Here is an 11,816-nt window from a genome sequence, read left to right as displayed (position 1 = left end):
AAACTATAAGCTCTTGTGCTTCTGAAAGGCTGCATCCCAAATGAGCGGGAAAACTGATGACCTCTGTCTTAATAGTGAGTGTGCTCTAACTGGTGATTGGCTGCGGTGTTTGTGCATGTTGATTGGTCCTATTGTATGTCCATCAGTGTGTGTCTCTGCACCATGATATACTGGTGTGTATTATGACACAAGTGTGACAGACAACTCCAGACACAAACTGAGAGCGAGACAGACAACACCAGACAGACTGAGAGAGGAAGACATAGAAACCCAGACACAGGCCGAGAGAGAGACAGATAACACCAGATACAGATTGAAAGAGAAAGATAGACAACCACAGACAAAGACCAAAAGAAATAGAGAGAGACAGACAGACAACCCCAGACACAGATAGAGAGAGAGAGACCGACAGATAGTCAGACAACTACAGACACAGACTAAGAGTGAGACAGACAACCTCAGACACAGACTGAAAGAAAGAGAGATAGACAAGCCTGGACACAGACTGAGAGAGCCAGCCAACCCCAGATACAGACTGAGAGAGAGAGATGGTCAATCTCAGACCACCTGACCTCACGAGCCTGCTCCGCCATTCAATAAGATCATGGCTGACCTTTTTGTGGACTCAGCACCACTTACCCGCCCGCTCACCATAACCCTGAATTCCTTTACTGTTCCCTGAGAGTCCAGGGGGCGAGAGGGGCTGACGTTTTGGCCTTTGCTCCTTGGTAGCCCAGAGATGGATCTTATTAGCGTGGAGGGGCTTGGAGCCCCCGAAATCGGGGGTATGGGTTAGTGACATGGCCGGGTTTCTCAGGCTTGAGAAAATTAAATTCACCCTGAGAGGGTCAATGTTAGGGTTCTTTCGGAGGTGGCAGCTGTTTATCAACTTCTTCGGGGGAAACTAAACTGTTAGCAGATACAATAGAGGGGGGGTGGGGTTAGGGAATAAGGGGGGCAAGGGGAGTTAGTTTAGTTTAGTTCAGACGGGAACAGCGAGAAGAGATGGAGGGACTTGGGGAGTGTGTGTATCAGCCAAGTTGGCGGGGTATGATTGTTGGTTGGGGGGTATTAGGCACTGAATTATGTTTACATTTGTATTTGTATTTTTTGTTGTTATAAAACCATATATGCCTTAGTATAATGTTTATGAAAAAAAATCCTTTACTGTTCAAAAATCTATCTTTGCCTTAAAAACATTTAACGAGGTAGCCTCAACTGCTTCACTGGGCAGCGAAATCCACAGATTTACAACCCGTTGGATGAAGAAGTTCCTCCTCAACTCGGTCCTAAATATTCTCCCCTTATTTTGAGGCTATGCCCCCTAGTTCTAGTTTCACCCGCCAGGGGGCAACAACCTCCCTGATTCTATCCCTCCATAATTTTGTTCCTATAAGATCCCCCCCTCATTCTACTAAATACCAATGAGTACAGTCCCAGTCTACTGAATCTCTCCTCATAAACCAATCCTTTCAACTCCAGAATCAACCGAGTGAATCTCTGCACACCCTCCAGTGCCAGTACAGCCTTTCTCAAGTGAGGAGACCAAAACTGTACACAGTACTCAGGTGTGGCCTCACCAGCACCCGATACAACTGTTTTTAAACACCATCCCTCTAGCAATGAAGGACAAAATTCCATTTGCCACTTTTATTGCCGACTGCACCTGCAAACCAACTTTTTGAGATTCATGCACAAGGTCACCCAGGTCCCTCTGCACAGCAGCATGCTGCAATTTGTTACCATTTAAATAATAGTCCATTTTGCTGTTATTCCTACCAAAACCACGGCGTATGGTGGCGCAGTGGTTAGCACTGCTGGCTCATGACACCATGGACACGGGTTCGATCCTGGCCCAGGTTACTGTCCGTGTGGAATTTGCGCATTCTCCCAGTGTCTGCATGGATGTCACCCCCACAACCCAAATATGTGGAGGCTGGGTGGATTGGCCACGCTAAATTGCCCCTTTTTTGGAAAAAAGAATTGGGTGCTCTAAATTTTTTTTTTTAAATTCCTACCAAAATGGATGACCTCACATTTACCAACATTGTACTCCATCTGCCAGACCCTTGCCCACTCACTTAAACTATCTACATCCCTCTGCAGACTTCCAGTGTCCTCTGCACACTTTACTCTACCACTCATCTTAGTGCCACCTGCGAACTTTGACACATTATACTTGGTCCCCAACTCCAAATCATCTATGTAAATTGTAAACAATTGTGGTCCCAAAACTGATCCCTGAGGCACACCACTAGACCCTGATCGCCAACCAGAAAAACACCCATTTATCCCCACTCTTTGCTTTCTGTTTGTTAACCAATCCTCTATCCATGTAATACATTACCCATAACGCCGTGCACCCCTATCTTCTGCAACAGACTTTTGTGTGGCAACTTTGTCAAATGCCTTCTGGAAATCCAGATACATCACATCCAATGGTTCCCCGTTGTCCACCATGCTCATAATGTCCTCAAAGAGTTCCAATAAATTAGTTAAACACGACCTGCCTTTCATAACTCATGCTGCGTCCATCCAATGGGACAATTTATTTCCAGATGTCTCATTATTTCTTCTTTGCTGATAGATTCAAGCATTTTCTCCACTACGGAAGTTCAGCTAACCTGCTTATAGTTACCCGCCTTTAGTCTACCTCCTTTTTTAAACAGTGGCGTCAAATTTGCTGTTTTCCAAACTGCCGGAACCGCCCCAGAGTCCAGCGAATTTTGGTAAATTACCATGAGCGCATTTGCAATTTCCTCCAACATCACTTTTAGTACCTTGGGATACATTCCATCAGGGCCAGGAGACTTGTCTACCTTTAGCCCCATTAGCTTGCCCAGCAATACCTCTTTAGTGATAATGATCGTTTTCAGATCCTCACCTGTCATAACCTCCTTGCCATCAATTATTGGCATGTCATTTGTGTCTTCCACTATGAAGACCGACACAAAATACCTGTTCAATGCCTCAGCCATTTCCTCATTTCCCATTATTAAATCCCCCTTTGGGCTGCACGGTGGCACAGTAGGTAGCACTGGGTCTACGACGTTGAGGATTGGGTTCGAATCTCGGCCCTGGGTCACTGTCCATGAGGAGTTTGCACATTCTCCCCGTGTCTGCATGGGTTTCACCCCCACAACCCGAAAGATGTGCAGGTTAGGTGGATTGGCCACGCTAAATTGCCCCTTAATTGGAAAAAAATAATAATAATTGGGTACTCTAAATTTATATAAAAAAAAGAAAAAAATTAAATCCCCCTTCTCATCTTCTAAAAGACTAATGTTTACCTTAGCCACTCGTTTTCCTTATATATATTTGTAGAAACTTTTGCTATCGTTTTTTATATTCTGAGCTAGTTTACTCTCACAATCTATCTTACTTTTCTTTATAGTTTTTTTCATGGCTTTCTGTTGACCACCTTTGAAGATTTCCAAATCCTCTATTTTCCCACTAATTTTACCACTTTGTATGCTTTTTCTTTCAATTTAATACCCTCCTTTATTTCCTTAGATATCCATGGCTGATTATCTCTTTTCCTACAGTCCTTCCTTTTCACTGATCTATACTTTGCTGAGCACTGTGAAAAATTTTACTTTAAAAGTTCTCCACTGTTCTTCAATTGACCCACCATAAAGTCTTTGCTCGCAGTCTACCTCAGCCAACTCCTCCCTCATCCCATTGTAGTCTCCTTTGTTTAAGCACAAGACACTGGTATTGGATTTTACCTTCTCACCCTCCATCTGTATTTTATATTCAACCATACTGTGATTGCTCCTTCAAGAGGATCCCTAACCATGAGATCATTAATTATTCTTGTCTCATTACATAGGACAGCACGGTAGCATAGTGGTTAGCACAATGGCTTCACAGTGCCAGGGTCTCAGGTTCGATTCCGGCTTGGGTCACTGTCTGAGCAGAGTCTGCACGTTCTCCACGTGTCTGCGTGGGTTTCCTCCGGGTGCTCCGGAGTGCAAAGATGTGCAGGGGTAGGTGGATTGGCTCTGCTAAATTGCCCTTCGTGTCCAAAAAAGGTAAGATAAGGTGGGGTTATGGGGATAGGATGGAAGTGTGGGGATAGGGTAGAGGTGTGGGGTTAGGTAGGGCGCTCTTTCCAAGGACCGGTGCAGACTCGATGGGCTGAATGGCCTCCTTCTGCACTGTAAATTCTGTGATTCTGTGAGGACCAGATCTAGGATAGCTTGCTCCCTCATAGGTTCCATTACATCCTGTTCAGGGAAACTATCGCGGATACATTCTATGAGCTTCTCCTCAAGGCTGCCTTGACCGACCTGGTTTGACCAATCGACATGTAGATTAAAATCCCCAATGATAATTGCTGTACCATTTTAATGGTGGCACGGTAGCACAGTTGTTAGCACTATTGCTTCACAGCGCCAGGGACCCAGGTTCGATTCCCGTTTGGGTCACTGACTGTGTGGAGTCTGCACGTTCTCTCCGTGTCTGCGTGGGTTTCCTCCGGGTGCTCTGGTTTCCGCCCACAAGTTCAGGAAGACATGCTGTTAGGTGAATTGGACATTCCGAATTCTCCCTCGGTGTATCTGAATAGGCACCGGAGTGTGGCGACAAGGGGCTTTTCACAGTAACTTAATTGCAGTGTTAATGTAGCCTACGTGTGACACTAATAAAGATTATTATTATTACATGTATCAGTTATTTCTTTGTTCATTCCGCCCCACCATGATGTTATTATTTGGTGGCTTTTGACTATGCCTGTCAGTGACCCTTTTCTCCTTACTATTTCTAATTTCCACCCAAATGGATTCAACCTTTTTGCCATAGAACATAGATCATCTGCCACTACTGCCCTAATGCCATCCTTAAATATCAGAGCTACACAACCTCCCTTACCTTCCTGTCTGTCCTTCCGAATAGTCTGATACACCATGATATTTAACTCCCATTCGTGACCACTCTGCAACCATATCTCTGTAACGGCTACTGAATCATACTCATTCGCGATGATTTGTGCCGTCAATTCATTTACCTTGTTTCAAATGCTATGAGCATTCAGGTAAAGTGCATTTATGCTAGTTTTTTTAAACCTTCTTTTTGAATCCTAACACCTCATTAATAACAGTTCTTCCCTTTAACAGTTTTCAGAATTTTCCCCGTAGTTGAACACACCTCCCCACGTGCTAATCTGCTGCTTCACTTTCCATTAACCATTATTCTTCCCGTAGCTTTACCCTTCCTTTCAGACAGACAACCCCAGACCCAGACTGAGAACAGAGAACCCCAGACACAGACCGAGAGAACAGAGAACCCCAGACACAGACCGAGAGAGAGACAGACAACCCCAGACACAGACTGAGAGAGACAGACAGCCCACGACACAGACTCAGAGGGAGTGGGAGAAAGACACAGACAACTGCAGTCGGCCACATTGTTAAACCTAGATTACTGGAGGGAGAATAGGGAGAGTGCATGGATAGGGAGGGTGCGTGGATAGGGAGGGTGCGTGGATAGGGAGGGTGCGTGGATAGGGAGGGCACGTGGATAGGGAGGGCACGTGGATAGGGAGGGCAGACCATTCTGGAAGACTGGGGAAATGGATTAGTGTTGGAGCCTTTGTCATGAGTTTCAGCCACAAGGGTAAAGGGAAATCAACAGAGAATGTGTGGGTTTTGCTGCTTTGCAAGGTCCGAACAGAATTGACTGAAGATCAAATTCAGCTACAGCGGGCACATCACCACAATGACGGACATTCTTCCCTCTCTTGCAGGGCAAGTTGACACATGTGAGAAGGGAGCAGAGTTGATCCGGTGGAGGTCAAGGATACAGAATTTCCTGAACCCTATGGAGATGATTAGTACACCGTGGGGCTGACTACAACACAGCTCATGACATCGAGTATCACTAGGAACATTGAGGATGAGTATGTCCCTGCCTTGTGCGGTTCTCAACTACCCGCTCAATCTTATCTGCCATGATAACTAAACTGCCAATTGGAGTTTCCCAACCCCTCTTCCCTTCCCCCAACCTTCAGATGTCCCGCTTCAGACACCCAGGAACTGCCGTCTGCCCACGCACGACGCACACACAGGCCCTGTCTTTTTAATCACTGCCATCAGCTCAGATTGAGGTACTATGTGTACCTCAGAGGCTCGTGTAGAATTGGGATCTGCAAATGGTGACTCACCATCTGAATAGTGGGCCGCATTCAGGCCAGGGTGAAAGGGTAGTTTGTGTGCCAGAGGGAGAAGTCAGATATGTTCTGCTGCAGGGGACTTTGGATGAGGACCTTGATGAGGCAGTAGGCAAAGAAATGTTGATGAGAATGCACAATGAGACGGGTATATTGGCTAGTCTGCCAGATGGCCTCCTGTCAGTGTCAATGAGCAGGGAGGAATCCAGCTCGCAACTTGGCAGAGTGCAATCCCGCAGATGTTACCCCTACTGCAGCCTTTGCCTGTCATGTTGCAGTCCCAGAAGTACTAAATTGCAGCCTCCATACCTGTTGCAGCCTGTGTGTGTACGGATCAGCAAAACCACTGTCCCTCCAGTGAAGATGGAGTAACATTGCCTGCCAGAATCCAGGAACTCACCACATCACAAAAATCAAGCATGATACTCCAGTGCAGTACTGAAGGGGCTTTGCAATCACCAGGGATGCAACTTTTTGGATAAGACATTAATGAGATGGTCCCATCTGCCTGCTCGTTTGGATGTAAACGATCCCATGATTATAATTCAAAGAGGGGTGAGCCAATATTTATCCCTCAACCAACATCACAAAAAAGCAAAGTATCTGCTCAGGATACGGCTGTTTTTGGGACCTGGCTGTGTGCAAATAATTCCTTTGTTGTAACAGTGACTACACTTCAAAAAGTACTTCACTAACTGTAAATTGTTTTAACACATCCAGTGATCATAAAAGTGCTACAGAAAAGCAAGACTTGTAAAAAATGTTACCATCTTCAAAACGCTCCACCGTAAGTTTGAGATTTTTTAAAATTTAGAGTACCCCATTCATTTTTTCCAATTAAGGGGCAATTTAGCATGGCCAATCCACCTACCCTGCACATCTTTGGGTTGTGGGGGCGAAAGCCACGCAGACACGGGGAGAATGTGCAAACTCCACACAGACAGTGACCCAGAGCCGGGATCGAACCTGGGACCTCGGCGCCGTGAGGCAGTAGGGCTAACCCACTGCGCCACCGTGCTGCCCTTTTGAGATTTATTTTTTAAACAAACATTTATTAAGGCATTTATGGTTTTATAACAAGATACAAATACAAATATAAACATAATTCAGTATATAACCCCCAACCAACAACCATACTCCGCCAACATAGTTTATACACAAAATTCCCAAGTCCCTCCATCTTCTCTCGCTGATCCCTCCTAAACTAAACAAACTCCCCCCCCCCCCCCCCCCCCCCCGGCACCTTATTGTATCTGCTGACAGTTTAGTTTTCTCCGAAGAAGTCGATAAACGGCTGCCACCTCTGGACGAACCCTAACATTGATCCTCTCAGGGCAAACTTAATTTTTTCAAGCCAAAGAAATCCAGCCACATCGATAACCCATACTCTCGATTTCAGGGGCTCCGAGTCCCTCAAGGAAAATAGGATCAGTCTCCGGGCTACCAGGGAGGCAAAGGACAAAACGTCAGCCTCTCTTGCCCCTTCTGGAATCCCGCATCTTCCGACACTCCAAAGGTCGGCACCTCTGGACTCTGGCCACCCTCATTTTAGCACCATGGACATGACATCGGCAAATCCCTGCCAGAATCCCCCCCCACCTTCAGACATACCCAAAACATGCAGACACCTGCACACACCTGTCCTCTACCCCCAAAAACCTGCTCATCCGGGCGACCATCATGTGTGCCCGATGAACCACCATGAATTATATCAGGCTGAACCTGGCACATGATGAGGAAGTGTTGACTCTACTCAGAGCATCCTCCCACAGACCCGCCTCCAGTTCCTTACCCAGCTCATCTTCCCACTTGCGCTTCACCTCCCCCATCAGGTTTTCCTCGCACTCCATAAGCTCTTTATAAATTTCCAAAACCTTCCTCTCCCCCACCCCCGTTTTACAAATTACTTTATCCTGTATCCCCTGTGGCAGTAGAAGCGGAAAGGTCGAAACCTGCCTTCGCAAAAAGTCCCTCACCTGCAGCCAGCGAATCCCATTCCCACCCAGCAATTCAAACTCCTCCTCCAAACAAGGAAATCTCCCATCGATAAACAGATCCCCCAGCCTCTCAATATCTGCTCTCTGCCACTCCAAAACCTCCCATCCAACCTCCCTGGGATAAACCGGTGATTTCCACAAATTGGAGTCCACACCGACGTTCCCTCCATTCCCATATGCTTCCACCACTGCCCCCAAACTCTCAGAGACGCCACCACCACCGGGCTTGTGAAGTACCGAGCCGGCGAGAATGGCAGAGGTTACCCCCGTTACCAGTGCTCCCAAACTTGTGCCCCTACATGATGCCACCTCTACCCGCTCCCAAACCGACCCCTCCCCAATTCCTGACCATGGCTATATTTGGCACCCAGTAGTAATTCCTAAAGTTCAACAGGGAAACCACCCCCACCCCGCGGGCTCCACTCCAGCAGCACTCTCCTTTCTCGCGGGGTTTTACTCGCCCACACAAACCCAGAGATCACCGCATTAACCCGAGAACCGGCCAAATTCCCCTAAGATCCGCATAATCTCTCCCATCCTTCCCTAGCGGGTCAGAAATATAAAGGAGTAGGTCGTCCATATATAACGAGACTCTGTTCCACCCCCCCGGATTAGCCCTTCCAGTCCTTTTGACGCTTTCAGCGCCATCGCCAATGGCTTTATAGCCAAGGCAAACAACAGTGGGGAGAGGGGTCATCCCTGCCTCGTCCCCTAAAATACTCCGAGCTCACTCGGTTCGTCTGCACACACGCCGCCACGCCTGGTACAGCAATCACCCAGTCTACAAAACCCTGCCCAAATCCAAACCGCCACAGGACCTCCCACAAATACTTCCACTCGAAGGCCATCTCCACGTCCATAGCAACCACCACCTCCACCTCCCTCCCCTTGGAGGACATCATGATGACATTCAAGAGCCTTCTAACTTTGGCTGTTAACTGCCTACCTTTGACAAATCCCGTCTGATCCTCCCCCATCACCCCCGGAACACAATCCTCTATTCTCAAGGCCAATATCTTGGCCAGCAATTTGGCGTCAGCATTTAGGAGGGAGATTAGTCTGTATGACCCGCATTGTTCTGGGTCCTTCTGCCGCTACAGGATCAATGAGATCAAAGCCTGTGACATTGTTGGGGAAAGAACACCCCACTCCCTAGCCTCATTAAACACCCTCACCAGCAGCAGGCCCAGCACCCCAGAAAGTTCGACTGGGTATCCGTCCGGTGCCGGGTCCTTGCCCGACTGCATGGCCTCTTAAAGCCCGACTTAAAGCCATACACTTTAAGTACATGGGAGAAAAAAGAAAACTCCTTCGCACTTGGTCGTTTGAACCTTCACGGATCCACCTCTTCCATCTGCTCCATAAACCCCTTCAGTTCCTTCGCCACGGATAGTGGATCAGACTAGGCTGAGGAAGGGGTGTCCCTGTCCTTGAACTCGACCGATCCAACCTCAGATCTATAACCATATTAAAGTCCCCCCAGCATCATCAGCCTACGTGAGTCCAAGTCCGGGATCTTCCCCAACACCTGCCTCAAACTCCACGTCATCCAGTTTGGTGCATAGATATTCACTACCACCGGCATTCCCCTTCAGCTTCCCACTCACCATAACGACCTACAACCCCCCCCCCCCCCCCACAAGAGTCCGACACTATGCTCCCTACCTCAAATGACACCCGCTTAGTGATCAAGATCGCTACCCTCCTAGCTTTAGAGTCTAGCCCCAAATGAAATACCTGTGCCCGACCCACCCCTTCCTCAGCCTAGTCTGATCCACTATCCTCAAGCGTGTCTCTTGTAACATTGCCACATCCACCTTCAACCTTCTCAAATGTGCAAACATGCAAGCCCTCTTGACCGGCCCATTCAACCCTCTCACGTTCCATGTGTTCAGTCTGGTGGGGTGGGGTGGGCGGGACGACACCCTCAACCCCCGCTGATCAACCATAACCCTTCTTAGGCCAGGCTCCAGCTGGTGCCTCCTCAGGCGCCCACTGTCATCGACCCCCAATTTGTCTCCAAGCATCAGTCCCTCCCCTGTCAGCAGACCAATAGCCCCCCTCCCTCCCCCAACAAAATGACAATCCTAATCCGCAACAAACTGATCAGCTGCTCGTTCGCCACTGCGCTTCCGTGAGCTAGCCTGGTAGTCCCTGCCCACAGCACCAAACATCGTACCCCCACTGATCTCCCTCCCCCCTGCTCGGACATACATATGCAAAACATCACAATCCCCAACAAACACAATTCTACCCACCACCTGACAGTCCCCTGTCCTTAACAAAGTTCATCGCCTCATCTGGAGATCCAAAATAATGTTCCTGGCCCTCATAAGTGACCCACAAACGTGCTGGGTACAGCTTGCCGAACTTTACCCCCTTCTTAAAGAGGTCAGATTTCACCTTGTCGAAACTCGTCCTTCTTTTGGCCAGTTCCACAACTAAGTCCTGGTAAAAATGCAGCTCATTGCCTTCCCATACGCAGCTCCTCGTCTGCCTAGCCCACCTCCCGATTGGTGCATTCGTACCCCCATCGCCCTCGGCGGCTCATTCCTCAGCGGCTTCCTCATCAGTGCTCTGTGCGCCCTGTCCACCTCCAAGGGTCGAGCAGACGCCCCTTCCCCCAGCAGCTTCTTGAACATGCACGTCACATACGTCCCCGTGTCCAATCCCTCGTCGCCCTCCGGGAGTCCAACAATCCTCAGGTTCTGCCTGCGTGATCTGTTCTCCAATCATTCGCTTTCTCTTGCAGCCTCTTCTGGTAGTCCTTCATCAGCCCCATCTCTACCACCATTGCAGCTAGCTGCTCATCGTGCTCAGCAACTGCCTCTTCCACCTTTTGGATCGCTTGGCCCTGGGCTTCCAATCTCTGCTCCACATGGTCAATCCGTGTCTTAACCTGATCCAGGTATTCCTTTCTTTGCAAAGCTCGCCTGGAGAAAGGCCACCAGTTGCTCCGTTGACCACTGGGCCGGCAATTTCGGCCTCCGCCATATTCCCCTGTACTGCAGATTCCACTCCGTGTTCGACCAACGATCTCTCCTTTTCAGACTACGTCTGGTCCACAAATTCATACGCTGATGGGGAATCCTTCTCCTTTACTTCACCAGTCCCCTGTTTTGTCGATCAAATCCGCCATAAATCAGGGAAAAAGGTTCCAAAGGTCCACCAGGAGCGGGAGCTACCAAATAAGCGACCACTCACTTGATGACCGCCACCAGAAGTGACCAGTACTTTTGAGATTTTAACGGAACAAAATTAAATGAGCTTAATCGCAGATTGGGAGCCTGACGCTTTAAAACTGGTGCTGGGATCCTCTTATCGATTGGATTGATTTATTGTCACGTGTACCGAGGTACAGTGAAAAGTATTGGTTCTGCGTGCAGCTCAGACAGATCATTCCGTACATAGAAAGAAAATACATAACAGGGCAGACACAAAATACACAATGTAAATACATAGACACAGGCATCAGGTGAAGATGTGTGAAGAGTGGCTCCAGTTTGTAGATACAACTAGGGGTGGATTTTTGCTCCCATGACTGTGCCAGTTGGGAGACTTCTGCCGCTTGTAGGGTACACTTCACGAGACCCCAACCCACCACAGACAACGGAAGCTGGAGCTGCTGTTTGAGCCTGATCCAGAGGTCC

This window comes from Scyliorhinus canicula, chromosome 3, assembly GCF_902713615.1.
Source record: "Scyliorhinus canicula chromosome 3, sScyCan1.1, whole genome shotgun sequence".
Classification (NCBI taxonomy): Eukaryota; Metazoa; Chordata; class Chondrichthyes; order Carcharhiniformes; family Scyliorhinidae; genus Scyliorhinus; species Scyliorhinus canicula.
This window is presented reverse-complemented; position numbering follows the sequence as displayed.